We start from the raw sequence: 20,454 nt of genomic DNA on the forward strand, positions 1-20,454 counted from the left end.
TTTCCCACCACACATAAACACACAAACAAAAAAAAAAACATATACATTTTTGCCTGACACCCACAAAGGAGTCTCAGACACTCACTAAATGTCCCACGATTTGCTCTGAAGTGATTTCAGCCTTATTTCAAGCAAGTTTAGAAGCTATCAGCTTGGTGACTAGCAACAGATTAATCTTTATTACACGTTTATATTACTGGGAGTGCAGTGCCTCCCTCCCGCTCCACAGCATGGGGGGAATAACCCTGGATGAGTCAGAGCAGGACCTCAGCTCCCTGTGCCATCTCCACCACATGTCTCTTAACTATCTTAGCTCTCATAAAGTCGGCTCCCAAAAGCCCATTACTTTATAAGACTCGTCGATCTATGACCCTGTGAAAAATGAACTGTCAACTTTCATGATTCTGCTAAGGTTATAGCTGCTGCTTGAGACTGAAGAAGGAACTCTTTTTTCCCCCCTCTTTTTTACAATGCTCTTTTGCTTTTTAGGGTTGGTTGCTAGTTGCTAAGTGTCTCTATAGAAAGAAAGTAAAAGCCAGTGTTAGTGCTGAGCTTCGAAACACTGACTTATACACACTACAGAGACAGCAAATGTGGAAAAGAGACAGATGACTTAGCTCTGATGTTAGTGACAGCCTGTCAGCAAGAAATCCTTCAGACTGAAAATTGAATTAGTTAGCTGTTGACCATGTCTAATTAGAAAAACACTAACGATCATAAACATTTTCTTGTATTTCTTTTATTAATAAAATGTTAAATAATTTACCTATAAAATGTAGAGCACATCTTTACAGGCATACATTTAAGCAATGCAGTCTCTTGTATCATCTGACATTTTCATTTGACAAAATATTATTGTCAAGGAACAAGGCAGTTTAACAATGTTGATTTCATTAAATACAGACATGCCTTTGTGTGGGAAAATGCAAAAATGCCCTACATATTGTTCAGCTCGAAAGTTTGTAAAACCAAACTATGTAATGTGGGCAGTTCCTTTTGCAACTAGGAATGCTTGACCTTTATAGATAAGGCTTTCTCTGTGGAACAAAGGCCTTTCTTACATGTCGTAGTCAGAGTCAGGCATTCATTGTAATAAAAAAAAAAAAAAATACAACAACAAAAAACAAGTTATTATGTATCTAACTTCCTGGCAGGTCTCTTGGATGGCACATAAGATAGCATAGAAAAATATGAATAGTTAGAGGAAACATGAGTAAAATCAAGACATGTTGTAGTGTGCTTGAATGTGAATGAGTGAACTGTTGTACGAAGTGTGACCTTACTTGAGGTGATATTTCCTGCCCAACTACTCTTCCAGTCAGCAGCTATCTGTGTGTACTGTTACACTGATATACTGTATGTATCAGATAACACACCACTGTATCCAATTGTACAAACAAGAACCTTATGGCTTCTCTTACTGATTTCAGAAGCTTGATATTTTCATATGGGTGCAGCAATAGTGGAGTAACGAGAGGTCTCATTCTTAATACACACTGTGGCAGCTCGGACTTCTTCACAAAGTCCAAAGACATATAAGTAATTGAAATTGAGGCTGTTGGCTGCATATTAGTATAAAAGTGAATGTGTTTGTTAGTGTTTATTCTGTGATGAAATGCACAATGGAGTCAATAAGTACTACTAGTATTATATGCTGTGATAGGATGATTACTGCTATTACAATTTCCCCTGCAACAAGAAGTATTGCTTTTTTACTTTTTATTGTTTATTACATTCATTAAAACTGCTTAAAATATAACCACTACACTTACTGTTACTGTAACAACAATTAATATTACCACTTACACGGTTACTCATATGACTGGAAGAGGTATTAATACTACAGAGATGCTGCTGATGATGAGTCCTACTACTATTACAGCACCACTACTACCATTGTTTCTACATATACTTACAATACAACCACTATTCACAGAAAGACTAAAAGTAGTTTCCTGATCTTATACTACACATGTAAAAATACTCCATTACACGTAAAAGTCCTGCATTTAGACACGTGTGAGTAAAATTTAGATGTGAGTGTGCATTCTGTGTTGTAGCAGGCCATAATGGAGCTTTCTGATGTGTAGGTTATTCTGCAAGAAGGCCTCATTTATGATGAAGGGATGACAGATTTTTCAAAATAAAATTGTGATGCACGAAAATAGTGATACCAAATATATGTGATGGAGTACCGAATGTTTTTGTCTCTGAAATGTGGTAGAGGTACAAACAAGAAAAAATAAAAAGCACAAAAAAATTTGTCCTTTAAAACTCTAATAAAGTTTAGTTATACAATACATTTCTAACGCCATTGTTTACACTCCTCTCACTTTCATACGGCTTTGGTGACTGTTCATGCTGGTTCAGCTTCATGCACTACAGATGTGAGAATAGATCAGAAATAATAGACACACTTGTTTCATAGTAAAATGCACTATTACAGTCCTTCTTTATGTGTCCACTTGTAAACCCCTTGTGTGGGGGGGTCACCCGCAGCCTGAAGAGCAAGAGCCACACATTCCACTGTTATTGGTGGGTGGAGAAGGTGGGGGTAGCAAAGACGTCTGTAAAACTCAATTCAGACCTGGCAAAATGTGATTATCTGGAGTGGGTTTGCATTAGGTTTGTATGCAAATACAGCATAAATCATTAATATCGAAATTCTCCCCTGGATCTGCGGGAGCTGTTGTAGGGCATGCGTTGCACGTCTGGAGTGGCCATCTCTTCATTAGTATGCCCGGAGGAGGGGAAAAGGGCTACAATGCACATGAATCCACCAGCACTCTGACACATAACAGATGCACACATATAAGGATCTACACACACATAGTCACATGTCTGTAGTATTAAACCACACCTCCCTAAACTGGCCCAGGAATTGGATTTATCAATAAATGTCATTAACAGCAGCAGTGGCCCTGAGGTCTCTGTAATCAGACAAGGTATCTGGTTACTGAGGTACAGTACACTGTGTAAAGATTGATATGAACCCACACCATTTGCTGTACTGTAGATGTGCTTAACACAATCAATACTTGGCTGCAGTGGAGACCTATCTATAGCCATGCATTATCAAACATGAAGTATTACATTATTCAAACAGTGCTGTACATGCCATGACTGCTTGCGAACATTGCTCCTCACATCGTATTACTTACATTACCTCAACCCCCTTGTTCATTTAATATATTAGATGTGGACGAGGACTTTAGAAGGTTGAGATTGACAAGCTGGAGAGGAAGTGTTGAAAGAAGTGTAGGACTTGGATGAACGTTCTGAGGATGTCAGAGAAGAAAATGGCAGAGCTCATAGCTGAGCACCTCTTACAGTTTGAGAAGTAGGCTACAAAAACAGTGAGTTAGTGGAAAAAGAAGAGAGGAAAATGCCGTATATTCTCACTAACACCCATCACTCCCAATTTACAAGTACTCTCACATTGTGCTCTATAGTTCTCTTCATAAGTGTTGTGGCTTGTTTGTGATTGTTGCTGATAGAAACTCTCTGAGAGAGTCACCTCCTACACACACATTAGATGACACTAAAGAGGCTGCTACTATTATTATTATTATTGTTATTATCAGTGGTAGTAGTAAGTAGACCCTGAAATTTAGTCAGAAACATACACTTTGCTGCCTTCATCTTAAGCCTGACAAGCAAGAACTGAGAAAAGCTGAAAATAGCCAACTTTTTCTTGCTCCTATCTATTCCACCTCTTACTTCTGTTGTGACTCTTTGCAACAGCATCTCACAACTCTAAAGGGAGAAATCCATCATAAATACCACATTTTCCATAAACACTGGCTTTAGTGAAAAGGAATGCAGCTTAGTTACAAGCTGTTTTAAGAAAGAATGTGAGTACAATTGCCACACACCAATTTCCCCCACTAAATCATAAACTAATCAAACCTAATTATTCAAATTGTCAAGTTTGTCTTTCAATGTTCACATGTAACTTAAGTTACAAGTAACTGCAGCAAAGACTCGATCTGTGATCACTTGTCATGAAGCTTGTCATGAAATACTGCGTTTAGCGGTAGCTGCTAAACACATCAATATCAACATTACCTAGGTTAGCCTTCACTTTTCAAACCTGTTGCTACAACCTGACAATAAGATCAGCAGCAGAAGATCCAAAATGGTAAATACTGTTTGATATTTATTGTTAATGCACATTGTATTAACAGCTGGAACATAGTGACTTTAACATCTGATTTTTGACTGCTTGATTCTAATAATGGAGGTCCTGATTCTGAACTGGAAAGGTTAATGAGATACCATAATCACCTCTGACTGAAAGCAAATAGTTTACACCACTTCTCAAGTGTTTTTCAAAAGGCATTCATGGAAATATAGAAGAAAAGCTTAATTAATTACTTCATCATTAATTACAAACTAACACCTCAAATGCACTGAAAATTTGGAATGATGCAGAACAGTCTTAGCATGTCTGTTATTTTTTTTTTTTTTAGCTCAAGTGAAAGGGAAAATCTCTCAACAAAAGCTGCAAAACTATGACGCTGAGACGGAGACATTGAAGGGATGATTGAAATGAAGATATCATGAGCAGTAATGAATCACATAATAGCCTTTACCCCCCTTTTGCAGACAAAAAGCAAACATTTTAGACGTAATGTTGATGCCTTTGCTTCTGCCAAAAATGGAAAAATCTCAAAATTTAAATTAGAAATTATTAGCCAGCACAGATTTTACTTTATTTTCTCCCCATGTAGTCTTGTAAAATATCTGTCTTAAGTGTGCAAGTGTGTTTGTATATAGTTTTTTTTTTTTTTTTCTACATCAGAAATACAACACTGGTTGCATGCATGTGAAGGATTTTAACCCACAAGTGCTCATGTCACATTGGAACACTGTGCAGGAGACATACAAACAGTACATTTCATGGAGGGGAAAACAAACACTCAAACACATGTACGTAGAGTAAAGTGTAGGCCATTATAATAAAAGGCTAATATGTGTGTCTGGGTTTGTGGATATGGCTGTGTGTGTGTGTGTGTGTGTGTGTGTGTGTGTGTGTGTGTGTGTGTGTGTGTGTGTGTGTGTGTGTGTGTGCGCGTGCGTGCATGCGTGTGTGTGCATGCGTGTGTGTAACAGGTTCTGTAATGTACTGATGGTAATTAAAAACATATGGCAGGATTGGTGGACTCGCTGTGAAGAGCAGATGTAGTGGATCACACTTGGCATTACTAGTGTAGTTTTCATTTTCTGTGGTTTAAGTGGAGGAAAGGTAGGCAATAACAAATGCTTCACGCACACCCACACATACATGCACACATATACACACAGAGTACATGTAGACCCACACAAGCTGGTGTCTGTATAATACAGATGCAGTAAAAAAAAATAAATAAATAAATAAATAAAAAAATACAAAAAATGCTTTTTTTAATGTGTACACATACAAAAAATGTAATAAATACATTTTTTAAAATTACCCAATTACACACCTAGGCCTTTATTTGTAAAACTGCAAAAAAAGCTTGATTAATACTCTGCGTTTGATCTAACCCACAGATATGGCATAAGTGTTGTACCCTCTGACGTAGCCTGATCCCAGAAATGTAATGACATGTTGTAGCACAGCAGATCGCAACTCTGATTGGTCCACTTAGTGATGATAGGCACCACATATTGATTTGCACAAAGATAATGCTTCTGTAAAACAACATGCAATATGTAATGGATTGTAATGGTAACTGGCTTGCTCACAATGCAAACACAAGAGCTAGTTTTCTGCCAGTGTAGCCATGTGCCATTGTCTGGTTTTCATAACTCTACCAATCCATGTGCATATCCCATAATTATCAGGATTGACTTTTTCAGACTCAAGATGTTAAGGATACCACAAAAATTCACTTAAAAAAATAAAACCTCAAATAAATGTAAGGATTTTTTTATTTATGTATTTTTTTTTAAGTAATGGCACATATACTGGAGACATCCTAATCTAGTATTTGAGCAGAAACTGGAGAAGCAGGTCAAACACACACACACAAAACTGGGCTGAGAATCAGAGTCAAATTTAGGACATTTATAGTGTAGCTCAGTGGTTAGATCTCTTCTTGAGTTGTATATAGTATATGTATAGTATACACAAAATAATCTCCACAGATCACCATAAGTTGCATACAGTGTTGGTGATGTGGAGTATTGCTTTTCACTAGACTACATGCTGATGTAACAACCTTTTCAACAGAAATACCCAAACATAAAACTTAGATAATGCAAAATCTGAGAATTGCAAAAAGTACTGTACTTACTAGTACAGTTACCATGATTTTGGATGGTTTGTGACTGACCAACATGTACTCACATATATAAACATTAACACAAAAACACAAAATTGCTTTGACATGTTGAAAACCACTGGATGTAGGGTTTTTTGTAAAACGACAGGAGACAGGTTAAAAACAAACAGCAAGAAACAAAAGGTGAGTTCTACTTACAAAAAGTGGTACGAAGTTACAATAACCTGGCTAGCAAACAAATGCAGGAAGAAAGTTGTCGCAGAAACAAAGAAACAAGTTTTAATTTAATAACAAAGCAAGCCATGAATTGAGAAACAAAATACATAAAGTTATGGTACAAAGCAACACAAGTGAGGAGCAGGCAAAAAGGCATAATCCAGTTACAGGCCAAAACCTGACATGCAGATGAACCATATAAGTTTACCAGTAGCATAAGTAGAGAAATGTCATTAAACGAGGAAACCGACTCAGTTACTTCAGTAATCTAAAGCTTGCTAAGTGTTTGCCAGATAGGAGCAAACAACCAGGAACAGGGAAATGTCATACTGGAGGAAAACAAACTATAAACAGGAAACTGCAAGGAAAATAAACAGGAGAGGCTGAAAAGCTTGATTACTAAGTAGTACGAGGACCATCGAGCAAATAAATGGTGGAATGCTAGAAGTAGACATACTGAGGGGACTGATTGGACAATAGGACACAGATGGTTCAGTATACTGTCAGGAAAGAGAACAAAGTGAGAAAGAAAAACAAACTGGGGCAGATAAGATAAGAGATTTCAAATTAAAACAAGCCCCAAGCTATGGCTCCCAGACGTCCATTCATAATAGCCACTGAAGTCCAAATCATGCTAGTGAATGGTGTCCAAAAAAGGGACAGTTGTCTAGGTAACTGAGAGCGAATGAGTCGGAGACTTTGGGAGGACAGTCTGATAGCTAAAGGGCAGATCAGCCGGAAACCTTAGGTGGATGGCCCAGGGATTGGAGAGTAAATGAACCAGAGATCAAACTCCTCAGAGATGGAAGCACGGATGGCAAACAGAAAGCTGGGGTTTAGGGTAAGATGCTTGTCAGGCAGATGCCTAGACACCAGAGCACTTGGACACCTGTCTGACACCTGCAGGTAGGGTAAACAGATCTGGCAGGAGATCAGATGGGAGGGTCAACTAAGGAACAGGCTGGAGAGTGGCTAGGAGTACCAGAGAAGGCTGGGCGTCAACTGACTTGAGCTGGAGATCTTAGTTGATTCCAGGGCAAGGAAAGCTTCGGCCAACTTAGGAACAGGCTTGGTGAGGACTGACTCTAGAGCAGGGAAGGTATCAGCCAACTCAGGAACAGACATAGTAAGAGATAAGACATCTTGCAATTCACGTGTGGGCAATATGTTAGCCGACTCTGCATAGGCCGGTTTAGGAGCTATCTGGGTGTCTACTGAACAGAATTTTTTTCTGGTTTGACATGCTTTATGGCCACTGTCATTCCCACTCCATACTTGGTGAAGTCCACAAACAATACCTTAGTGAGAGCTCCAGACAGGTCCAGACATGACCACTTACAACATCCAACAACCTACCTGAGGGCAGGCCCATGATCTTAGACAGGGCCTTAGAGAAGTTAAAGGAATACTGCATTGTCCATGAACTTCAAGTGATCCACATAATTAGCTGATAATCCCTGTTGAAGACACCTACAAGCACATCTTGGCTACTAAAGTTTACTAAACTTTTATAACCCAGTGTTTATCATGGGTAAAAACTAATTGGTGCAAGAATAATGGGATCTTGATCAGTAGTTCCAAGACAAGGAAGGGGTAGACTTGTGTAGGTCCCTTGAACAGAACTATAGCACCCAAAATGCTAGCTGTTTCTAAAGATGAAGCAACCAGAATTAGTCTGCTAACCTAGCCAACTAGGATAGAACAGGAGGCTGGTCTAGGAGAAAGTTTTTTTTTTTTTTTTTGCTAGTCTAGTCTCTAGTAACCTGAGGAATTAATAATGGTCAGCAAGGTACTCCTTACATTATCAGTCCTGGATAAGAATGCTGAGTTGCAAGAAAGCTGATTGTTCAGATGTCTTTTGAGAAGCACTTCATTATGCCGTGAGCTAGCAACGTTTGATAAATAGACTAGAAAAATGCATAGAGACTGTTGTGAGCTAAAAGATGAAAAATTATTGCAGGCTGAAATGATTGTTATTTTGTTGTTAGTTTTTGTAGACTCTGTTTATTTATTTTTATATATATGTGTATATATATATATATATATATACATATATACATATATACATATATATATATATATATATATATATATATATACATATATACATATATACATATATATATATATATATATGTGTGTGTGTGTTATTTTTTAATTCACTAGTTTTTCAAGTGTAACTCATTATTTTTAAAAAAGAAAGAAAACGGAAAAAAAAGATGAAAACCAACAACTTAACTGCTTCATGAGATGAAATCATTGCAATTGGTGGCACAAGTTCCTCCAGGGAAAGTTTAGTGTCTACTGGGTCCAGTTTTGGGCAGATTGTAGTGTATGAATAAAAATGCACAACAATATAAATGAACAAACCAAATGCACAGTGCCACACACAAGTTGAAAAAAGCAAGTATCACTTACGAAAGCTGATACAAGATTACAACGTCCAGGGACAGGCAACCATCAAAAAATTCAGGTAAAACCTTTAAGTTTAACCAAAACACAAGAAGAGGAAAGTCCTTAAATAAGGAATTGATTTAGTAATTTCACTTATCTGAAGCTTGCTAAATTTACTATTTTAAGGCTGTGTTATTTTGACATTAACATTACATAGTCATGCTTTCAAACTTGTCTAACCATCTGACTGAGTTTATTACTGACACAGTTATAGCAATAATGCTGAATTCCCAAATCTCAGCAATTCTAATAATAATAATAATAATAATAATAATAATAATAATAATAATAATAATAATAATAATAATAATAATAATAGTAATAATATAATTGCTGATGAAAAATATGGTTTTGAGTCAGACAATGTCAGTCTCAAAGCTCACAGTCAAAATCCTGGTTGTGCCACTGGACCAGACTGTTGGGCTAAATCGTTTATTCATGGCAAATTCAATTTGAGGCTTCTTGTAAACAGCTTAACCTGATTAGAACTTCAACCAGAGTTTGACCAATATCTGAGTGACTACATGGCAGCCACTGATGTTACTCTGTTCAGTCCAAAGCAAGTTCACTAGCACCCCTTCCTCTTTCTTAGATCTCTCCGTTTCACTTTCCCACACTCCAGGATCCTTCCTTTTTCTTTATCTCTCACTCTCTTTCTTTCTCTCCTTGTTGCTGGAGGGCACAGGCTCCTCCAGTGATTAAGCCATCTGGAGGCCTGTCTGTCTGTCTTTTACTGAGAAGAAGAAGATGACTGTTGGTGATACACTTCCCCAGGCTCTCATTGTGTGCCTCCGCCATGCCGAGATGACAGCTTTGACGGCTGGTGAAGGCGAGGTGCTTTTTCCCACGTGCAACAATATTACTAGTTTGACTTGTGCAGAGGTGCATTATCACCTTGTCACCCAAAAGTGCAAATAGTGTTGTTTTCAGAGAGCAATTAAGTGTAATAGCTGCTGTCAAACCCAAAGGATGGTACCTGTTGCTCACTGTCTCCTTCTCTTTTCTCCTCAACAGATGTGATAACTATAAAAATACTTTCCCCTCACTAATTCCCCATATATAAATGGCTGAGCTTGCTGAAAGGTCCTTTCTGAAAAGGCTTCATATTCTTCCCATGCGGCTTTCTCTCAGGCATCTACACTAATACCACCAATAATATTGGCCACATCACGTTTCGTGGAAGTACAGTTCAGTGAATGAAAGGCTGTATCAAGTTGCACTTGATAAGGAAATGGAGACGAATGCTGGATGATTGCAAAGTTACATGACAATTATTCTATTCATTATTTTAGAAACAGGATGGGGAACCAGGAGAAAAGACAGCGTGGGAGCTTGGAGGTTGCAGAGAGCTTAAGATCACATTCATAAACTACATATGACTGTGTGTGTGTGTGTGTGTGTGTGTGTGTGTGTGTGTGTGTGTGTGTGTGTGTGTGTGTGTGTGTGTTCACGTGCAAATCAAGTGATTTTATGTATATATGCGAGTCTGTATACCCTTTCCCCCTGTGCACTCATAGCTACGTTAGTGTGCATTGTATTCGATATTGCAAAACATGAAACAATGGGTTATAAATTGGCCTTCCAACCCGATATATTTGACATGATCTCTGCTTCCCATCTCGTTAGTTTGCTGTTTGTTTCTTTTCTTCCCTGACTCCTGTAGACTTTGTTCGGTTTGAGTTGCTCCTCTTAAGAATGCAACGTTCCCTTCCCCAGGCGCCCTGGAGATGTGAAGAGGACGCCTCAGAGGAGTTGTACTCATAAAGCTCCTCATCCTCCGAGGGAGAGACAGGGAGAGACAGCAGACAGAGAGAGAGAGAGAGAACAGTACCGCCAGGCAAAGACACAGGCATAATAACTACACTTACACAGCTAGTCGACACATAATGAGACAATGCTGCAGCAACTTCAAGGAAAAACACAGATATATAAAAAACAACAGAGAGCAAGGCAGAGAGAGAGGAAAACGGGGTTGTGGGGGTAAAAAAAATAAAAAAAGAAGAAACTATGTCAACTTTTATTTCCTCTGTTATTCCACATCAATGGAGGCATGCAGTGATACTAATAAAAACAAAAAAATATACACAGGTATAGACACATAGGCAGCAAGCTGCCGTGTTTGAAAAGCTCTGTGGCAATTAAGGACAAATAACTTGCATTATTTCCCGTAGTGAAGAATGATCCCAACCACTCGCTAAAAACATGTTTGATTTAAACATCAAAAACCGCCAAGAAACAAATAAATAAGACTCAAATAAACAAAGTTGTGAGAGAGACAGAGCACAAACCGCGGGGGGAATAGAATAAGAATAGCGAGCATCGAGACAAATAAGCCAGCAACATTATAACATTAGCAGTTAGAAAATACACTTAATTCCTCAGCAGAGATGGATATAAACTGCATTGTTGCGTTGCAAATCCCAGCGACCGGATTTAAACTGCTGCATTGTTTTATTAGGGAAATATGGGGGTGGAGGAACACTGCTTATTCTAATTACAGTGATTTAATCAGGATTAGAGAGGTTACCTGGATGAAGCTAGGGGGCATCCATGGCAAGGGCACATACTTTTAGACAGACTGGTTGCATGCAGAGGGATGTTTCACAGAGCTGGTCCTTATAGAAACTCATGTGCGACAATGACTTCAGCTTCTAAAACAATGACTTCCTTTACTCTTGCTTTAGTAAACACTGGCCTATTTGTTCTGCCTCTCTTTCCCTCTTCTCTCTATCTTTATCCTCCCCACCCCCCACCCCCCCGCCTAGTTAAACAGCAGGCAGAGGGAATCCATTTTAATCTGATTAATAACTTAGTTGATCACATATAACCCAATTTTCATTCAGTGCCGTCCTTGTCTGTCCGGCCACACCCACGCTGACCTTTGCAGTTGCCACAGTAACAATAAAGCACAATAAGCACCATTGTTCTGTCAAAAAAGCTAAAGATGTTTTACATCATAACAAAAATTTATTGTCCCCATCTTTTTAAATGGGATACTTTCCACAAAAGGCCAGGCCTGAAATTGAGTGTGTGTAAGTGTGTGTGTGAGTGTGTGTGTTTCTGGTGGGCTCGGTTATTACGAGTAGGATTCGAGTTTCCCGGGTTGCGGAGATGGGAACAACTTTTCTCATGCATTCACAGTAATGTGAATTGTCCTTTTAAAACAGATATGGTTACATATTAGTTTTGAAAGGTACAGTAACTGGCTCAGCGTTAAGCTGCCCTCCAACAGTGGGGCTCTTTGTTCCTGGCCAAGCTAATAACTGGCCCCTGATCCTCATCTCTTACTGGTTACGGAAGAACATTCAGCTTTTTTTTCTTCATCTTTTTCCCCCTGAATGTATCTTTGATTACACCGTTATATGAGCTTCATTTTGTCATTTCATTTTCACTCAATGTGTTTAGCGCTGAGAGATTTGTATTCAGGATTGGCAATTATGATTAGAATGCCACAAAGTAAGCCTTGTGAGTTTTTGCAATGACGAGTGAAAGAGAGAGAAAAAAATATCTTTCCTCCCTTTCTTTCCTTTGCTTTCTCTCTCTCTCTCTCTCTCACACACACACACACACACATACACACAGGAAATATGAATCAAATATTCATGAAGTGGGCTGAGGTTCTCATACACCCATATGCTTCCTCATTCAAGCAGCTTGCAGTGGACAGAGGCATCCATCCAGCTTGTATGACACAGCTGAGTGTGACAGAGAGCATGACAACACCCCTCCGCCACCTATCACCACAACCGCTGCCATCGCGATACTCATCAAATAGGTCATAGCATATCTTCTCCTTTTCCTGTGTCCTTGTTGCCCTCCATTGTACCCAACAAGTTTGTCTTTCTTTTAATAATCCGTTGTGAGAAAGATGAGTCCTTCGAGTTCTGTGATTCACTAGCCAGGAATCCTTGTAAAATCAGGGCGCCATGCATTTGCCAGTTTCCAGAAATTGTAAGTACTTTATGGTTTATAGTTTTTTATTATGCCTTGCTAGGAATGAAAAGGTTGCCGTAAGTGGATGGTCCAGGGGGTGGGAGGGGGGCAGGGGGAGGATTAAAACTAAAGGGATTAGCACCATACTTTAAGATAAATCTTTTTCAATGTGAAACCTCATCCCCGCTCATTCTGGGGTAACCACTCTTATTAACTGCTTCTCTATCACTCCCTTTTATGTGGCCTATTTTTTCGCTGAGCAACTTTAAGTACAGGCTTTTGGACACGGCCGCACACCGCTAACTCTGCCAGTTACACAAACAACGTCCCTTTTTAAGCATTTAAACACAGAACAATGGCAAAGCACATTGCTGCGCACATTAATGCTTTTGTATATGGGAGAGGAAAAAAGCAGGAAAGCAGAGGAGAAGAAAAGAGATAAGCAGAGCTTGGCTGCGCTGCCCCTCCATCCCTCCATCCCTCGCTGTTTTCTCTCTCTCTCTCTCTCTCTATCTTTGTGGAAAAAAGTCTCCCTTTCCATTATCAAATCCAGGCTGATCTGTATGCATCGGGGGCTAAACAGACAAACATCATATTCTCAGTCTCCAGACTCTAATTGACTGAACAAGGATTGGTCACACTTTTAAGAAGCGTTCCATAATGGATTTCCATGTTTGTGTCTCTTTTAACTGGCAGTGCGAAGGGAAGGCATAAATGTTGTCTTTATTACCAAAAACAACAGCCCTCTCTCTTTCTGTCTCCCTCTATCTTTCCATATCTCTTTTTTTCTCCAACGGTCGGCATTCGTTGCAAGGTCAACTCTGCCCGACAGATGACAAACGATCTCAAGATGGCCACATCATCTGTCCTGTAGTTGTTGGCTGCAAAAGAGATGAATGCACACATCTATTCTGTCTCCTTTATTCTTCTGCACTTCTTTAATTTTATTATGAAGTCATGGGGGGGGGTGGGGGGGCAGAGCAAAAAAAAGAAAGGAAAAACAAAGAAAAAAAATCCACCTGATTATCTATGGCACCAACCAGAAGTGCTTCCAGGCCAAAAGCAAATGAGGAGCGGGGGGGTGGTGGAAGTGGTTGGATTGGGGTATGGGGGCAAATGAACAAGAAGGCAATCTTTTCAAAAAATCTGCACTTATCGTGTTTCTGTATCAGGAAGCAGACTTGGCAAGAGATGGGGATTCAGTATTATGGACAAGCTGCTCATCAGATGGGAGTTGGGTTTATTTCTGTGGCCCACCCCCCAACTCCCCTCTATCCATCCATCAATACCTCCCATCCTCTGCCACCCCTCTTGTTTGCTTGTGATCCAAAATGTGTCTCATTTTCCCCGACTGGACACCCACGTCAGAAATGCCCAAAAGAACTCAGTCTTTGCATGGACAGAACAAACTTTTCATTTAAATTATTTGATAGATTTTTTGATATTTTCCTTTTTTTTCTCCTTCTTCCCTTCATCTTTTTTTTCTCTTCTTGTTTTTCCAAGCTCATTATCTGCAGTATGGAGTACGGGGAAAAAAAAAAACATGCGTGCACATACAGAGCTAAATTCCATCTCCAGCAGTGACGGCCACTTTTGACAAAACACTCAGTGCATTTCTTAATTATCTGACTTCTCTCTAATACCGTTGTCATATTGCAGACAATCCTTCTTCTCGCTCTCTGATGTTGTTATTATGTTCTCATTTGGACGCTGGCTCTCTGCAGGTAGTCAACCCCCTCCACCTCCCATCATATCCATCCTCCTCTTCCTCACATTTACACACACGCACACGCACGCACACACACACACACACACACACACACACACACACACACACACACACACACACACAGTTTTCCTCATTCTCCTCACTCATTGGTCCTCTGATAAACTTTACTCCATCGCTTTTATCTTTTGCAAAAATGGATCATCGGTATGAAGCGGTATCATTTTGTCATTTTCTAAGACTTTTTCTTTTTTTTAAAAAAAAAATTGTTTGAGTCACCAGCCTGGAAGAAAGACACATTCTTCTAAAACTTCAGGCAATCATTTTAAACACAGAATTAAAAAAAATAAAAAATGTTGGTCTTTTCGTCCTCCTTCACTAACGCATCCATCCTGTGATCAACACCATCCGTCCATCACTGGTACCCCCGGCCCCCCTTCCTCCACCTCCTCTTCCTGCTCATCAGCTGACAAAAAAAAAAAAAAACAAAGCTCAGCTTGTTAATTAAGGAAACAAATATTCAGCAACTTTATCACAAGTGAGGCAGCAGACAACTTGTTTCTTTTTTTTATACGTTTTTTTTACTCGTTGCTGTTTTGCTTCTTTGTGGAAGAATGCTGTCAGCTTACCTGAGGTTTTAGGGGAACACATCTTTCTTCCAGGCTGTTAACTTTAACACACTGCAGTGCTTTTTTGGAGGGTGTTGTCTACTTATTTCCATTAAATATTAAACTTTTACAAAGAAACTGCAGAAAGCTCACTACATCCCATGCAATTTCAGACCTTTTTTTTTTTTGGAGGGGCGGTGTTTTTGAGTTACTTAGTAATATTGAATCTATCTAGTATGGTCCTACAGTAGATTCCCTTATACAATGAAGTCTGGTCTATTGGTTTTTTGGGGAATGCAGAGGTTGCAGTATTGGATCTTACTCCTATTGAAGCTGACACAGTATAACAAAGCATGCAGGGCCAAAAGTAATGATCATATACAAATATCAATATGAGAAAGAGTGTGTGCTAAAGAAGACGCATGGCTATTGATGTTTAAATAACTGTAGCGTCAGAGAGATGGAGAGAGGGGGAAAAATGTGAATCATATTTTCTCACTGTGTCTTGTGGAAAAAAAAGCACTTAATCGAACACATCCCACGAGGCGCAAACAGTGAAGTCAAGGGCAAGATAAAAACAGCACTTCTCTGTCTTTTCTCCTTCTCTCTGCTGGGTGAACAAAACTACAAATAAATATACGTTTGGTTAGTATGCCGTTTTATGGCCGATATCTGTTCACGTTGGTGCTCTCTGTGAATAGAGGAAAAGACAGGAGTGTCTGACAATGCAAACTCTGTTGATAAAGAAAAAGAAAAGTTATGTCTTCAGAAGCGTTTTTTTTTCACTCCTTTGTGTGTCTTTTAATTTGTCTGGGCATATGCAGCTGTATTTGCATTTCAAATACTCATATTTGAAGAGGGTGGTTTAAATGCCAAGACGCGAATTGATGACAATCACCTCGGCTCAACAGCATCGGCGCAAACCTTCTATCCTCGCCACTGACATTAAAGCTAAACTAACAGCCGCAATACAAATACAAAACAAATATATATTTATGCTTTGCCACCTCCCTTCCTCTTCCATCAACTTTTCTCTTGCTTTTTCTTGCCCTCCATCTCATTATTTTAATATCACTTTACATTTGAATATCAGTTCTTATACTTGCAGGGCAACAGTGTGTGAGCCGCCTCTAACAAACTAAAATAAGAGAATAATCAGCAGGGTTCAAAATGAGGAGGAATTGATTCAGCGACAAACAGTCGGGGTGCATACACACTTTCACACACACACACATACTCATGCACAGCCTCCTCCCCTTTGGCTGCCTTTTCATCACTTTTCCATATTCATTTCTGTAATTTACAGTAAATCCAATAGCTGTCAGTCAGACACGAACACAAACACACAAAAGAAAAAAAAAGGGATTAAAAAACGCTGTAAATTTACTGTGTTGGGAAACAGCTGCTGCAACATTTACAGCAAAGACCACTCTAAAATATTAAAGATATGTCATCACCGGCACTCGGCCCCTGCATCTGTAACCATCTGCTTTCTATTAAAACATTACACCCAAAAAAAGCACACGCGGCCCGCTCGCTTGGCGATGCTATTTCCAGCCTTTTTTTTTTTTCTTCTTCTTCCAGATCTGTTCAGTCTGGGGGAAACTGCACTGGTGCAGACAAACAACCTTTTGAATTCTGCCGAACTCCTCCAGCTGACTGGAAACACTGAACAAAAACCAGTTCCTGAATATCTGCTCAAGTTGTTGTACAATCTTTAATATCAAGCAGCTAACATTAAATACCACAGGATGCTGACAGATCAAAAAACACGTGAGGTCACAGGTTCACAAGTTTTAAGCAATCCTGTCTTCAGTGCAACAGAGTTCACAAGAGACAATCTACCACCTGTTTAGACTGAGATAAATCTTCCCCACCAAAATCAATAGCATATCATAGTGATGTTTGTTCACATGTCTTAAGGCCTTTTTATCTGAAAATATATTTTTTTCTTTTACTATCGTATTTTCCCTATGATTAATAATAACCGGAGGTCACATACGTAACCCTCCTTTTGATTTATTTCATTACATTACTGGTACAATCCGTATGTCCTTGAGCAAGACACTGAACCCTCAAGTTGCCATGACTAAGAGCATCAGCTAAATGTCTAAAATGTAAAATTACAGTCCTCTCTTCCCTGATGTCCTTGGGTTACTCAGGGGTGTGGAGGCGTACAATGACTCAGACTGTTTGGGGCGATGACATCTGTCCTGTTAGAACAGATAGAGAGAGAGAGGGAAAAAAAGAGTGAGAGCTGGGCTTCTGAAAGCAGCGCTGCAAAATATTATGTTACAAGTGAACAGAGAGAGATGGGAGGAGAGACTTATGGGCCGAGTCAAAGGTAAACAATTACAACATCGTGAGTCACTTTCTTGGAGCATGGCTAAAGGAAGATCATCTCTCCCTCTTAATAGGTAATTTCCTTTGTCTTCTGAGGATCATATCACATGTTGCCTTCAACGGGGTGGTCTGCTGAGGGAAATGGCGAATGAAAGAGAGAGGGAAAAAAATTACAGATTGAAACTTGGCTGGAAAACTTTCACAACGCCGTTCCTTGAGAAACATTCTGTTCAAATTAAACAAGCGCCTGTTTGTGAGGAATGCGACGACAGATTCAGAGGGACATTTCCCAGTTTATGTCTTTTTTTTGGATATTTCTTGCTTTCTGTCATCTTGTCTGTGCAAAACTAGTTGTCCTTTTTGGGGCTGTCATCTCCCCTTCCTTCATTTGCAACCTCCCTCTTGTTTTCCTTCTCTCACTCTATGTCTCTCCGTCATTCTCCCTTGTGATGTCACTATCTCGGCATGAATCATTAGGATATCAGTGTTCAGCCAGTGACAGAAAGCGCCTGATTAACAAGCTCTCTTGTTTTTCCTCTCCTCTTTATCCTCCTCCCTTTTTCCTGAAATGAGGACTCCCGCTGCTCCCAACGACATTTCTCCTCATTCCACCCCCCCTCCTCATCATCCCTCCTTCCCTTCTCTTCTTCCCTGTCGTGGATGGCAGGGAGTCACAGGTGTGTGACAATAATTACACATACACTCAGAAAAAAATAATGTCGTTTCCTCCATTTAATAAGTTTGCAGTAAAATAGGCAGCGAGATAGAGAGTGAGGCAGAGAGCTCAAATCTTATCGGATACCCCAACCTCTAACTTAATCATATGGCTCTTAAGAGCAGCCTGCCACCAGCTGGGGCTCCGTAATATGCATGCAATATGTGTGTAAAACGATACGCTTTAATTTTGAGCCCACTTTAAGCAGCAACAAAATCTGTTTATATGGGAGACATTTAAAAAGAAGAGAGGGATGAAGGGAGGGTGAGTGGGGGATTGGGTTAACTCTTGCTCTCCAGGCCTGACAAAAGCCATCTGTCGGGTATCAACTACTATCACTGTACACACTGTATTGTATAGAGGAGACGCACAGAAAAAAAGTAAAGTTTCTGTTGGTAGAAAAACGGGTTTAAGCTGTTTTAGAGGTGGTTTGTCAAGATCCACACATTCCCTCTTCTGCCTTTTAAGTTATTTTGTAGCCAGACTTAGAGCAAAACTTTTAGAATGACAAATTATACATTTTATCTACTGAAAATCGAACTTACATTCATGAGCTCACTGCACTTGCTAGTTTTGCTGATACAATCCCTCTTTTTATGACATGACAGAACTTATCATGCTGAGTGTCAGCAAATTCTAGGGCTATTTAGTTTAATGATATAATGTTTATTGATATATAGCTGACATTGCTGATTCATTGGAGTGATTTTATGACTTGTGATTGCTTGTGAGGCGGCTACATTATTATTTTGGTATACGGATCCTCCAAGCTAAACAGCACGATCGGTTAATTCACATGGACTTTACTCCTGACAAGCAAGAGTGCAAGGCAAACCTAATCCTCATCTTACCTATACACATGTGTACTTTATATGCTAAACTAAACAAATACAAAATAGAATCCCAATAGGAAAATATTAACGGTTTTCTTCTCAAAACATTTCAATTTGTATAATTATGTCCATGTGAAAACAAAAGATTATTATTATTTTAGGAAAGTTATACTTAATTTCCATATTGTTCAAAGTACTTTAATACAAATTGCAGCTTTTATCCAAGCATAATGCACAAGCATTCTGGTTTTCAGTTATTTCAAGAGAAGATTATGTGTGTTATATGCCTCCTAATTTGAGCAACGTCAAGTCTGACCGTTCTTGATCTGTTTGCCATTGTTGCCTTAAAAACCAACCCAGATGTCTTCCACAACTATACTAGTAATATATTTTCCAGATTTGTTTTGCTTGTGTTTTTTTTTTTTTTGTTGTTGTTTTGTTTTTTTCACAGCCAAACACATGTTGGAGCTCAGAGAAACAGAGCAAACATCTTTAAATCTTCTGCTCCCTGTTTTGTTGCCCCCTGCATTTTTCAAAAACAATAATTAAAATAATAATATGAAGTCATTAGGAGCAAAATGACTGACAAAGTCATGTAAAACTGGAATGATAAACTTATGAGTTATGACAAAAAGTACACTTCTTCGTATAATTAAACACAGACGGTTCCATCTGTCTCCCAAATACATCTTATTTAATATTTTTTGAAACTTTTAGTCCTCTGATAGAATTTAACCGGCTTTGGATAAACCCCTGTTTTGTCAGTGGGGTCAAAGATAATAGATAATTGATTGATTACTTCTATTAACTTCGGCGGTTTCAGCAAAGTTTCAGAGTTCCTTGCTCGCTGTGGTCAAAGTGAAACACTTCAAACCAAACTGATGATGGGTAATGATTAGTTTTGGGAGTCTCCAGGGAATGGAGGCAGGTGAGATAAACTGAGCTGCTGTTTGCTCATGTCCAGCACACAGACATGGATGGGATATCACCAAGGAGTAAGAAAGAGAGCAAGACATTTGAGGACAAGGGAGGCAGAAGGCTTTTGGGGAAGGAAGAAGTGGAAGTGGAAAAGAGAGGGAAAGGAGTGGAGGGGAGAGCAGTGTGTAAACTTCAAAAAGCCTCTGACGGCAGTTGTTGCTGCCGCCGCCAGCCCTGACCACTCTACAGATGCTTTTGTTCCCCACTCACTCTCACTTGCACCCTCCTCTCCTTAACCCCCCTCCTCCGCTACTCCTCTCTTTTCGCCCGGTCTCTTTGGTGATCCAGTGCGAGAGGAGCGGGGGCTATCAAAGCCACCGCTGTCTGTTTCAGACTTCAAAACCCGGGGCCCCCGTCCATCCGTCAGCCCCAATCATCA

At 39.5% G+C, this 20,454-nt stretch overlaps 1 protein-coding gene across 6 annotated transcripts in view; it reads left to right on the top strand.

Annotated features, from left to right (window-relative positions):
* The window catches only part of znf536 (zinc finger protein 536), a 234,145-nt gene that overhangs the window by 162,237 nt on the left and 51,454 nt on the right, over positions 1 to 20,454 (top strand). The gene's annotated exons all lie outside the window — the stretch shown is intronic.

The sequence above is a fragment of the Amphiprion ocellaris genome, chromosome 1 (genome assembly GCF_022539595.1).
Source record: "Amphiprion ocellaris isolate individual 3 ecotype Okinawa chromosome 1, ASM2253959v1, whole genome shotgun sequence".
Lineage (NCBI taxonomy): Eukaryota > Metazoa > Chordata > Actinopteri > Pomacentridae > Amphiprion > Amphiprion ocellaris.